Source organism: Acyrthosiphon pisum, chromosome A3 (assembly GCF_005508785.2).
Source record: "Acyrthosiphon pisum isolate AL4f chromosome A3, pea_aphid_22Mar2018_4r6ur, whole genome shotgun sequence".
Classification (NCBI taxonomy): domain Eukaryota; kingdom Metazoa; phylum Arthropoda; class Insecta; order Hemiptera; family Aphididae; genus Acyrthosiphon; species Acyrthosiphon pisum.
Genome location: NC_042496.1, coordinates 16755793 through 16756043, shown reverse-complemented (window position 1 = coordinate 16756043; position 251 = coordinate 16755793). Strand labels below are relative to the sequence as shown.

The 251-nt window shown below is 30.7% G+C and overlaps 1 protein-coding gene across 2 annotated transcripts in view; it reads left to right on the top strand.

Moving 5' to 3' along the window:
* The window catches only part of LOC100169105 (maltase 2), a 61854-nt gene that overhangs the window by 7091 nt on the left and 54512 nt on the right, over positions 1-251 (top strand). The gene's annotated exons all lie outside the window — the stretch shown is intronic.

Sequence of the window (251 nt, the reverse complement as noted above, 5' to 3'; positions counted from 1 at the left end):
TGGTCATTTGATTTCACCCGTAATCACAATAATTATTCATCTCTAGACTGTATATTATTACTATCGTCTATAGTATATAGGTAGGTATCACATATTATATAGTAATTACTAATTATGTTAGGTAGGAGTGTAGGACTTTCCGGACAAAACAAAAACGCGAGCTTGTGTAATATATTTTTTTAGGTGAGACATAAATTTCCATTTGTAAGCCGTTTACGTATATAGTACGTTATAGGTACTGTAAAGTGTTT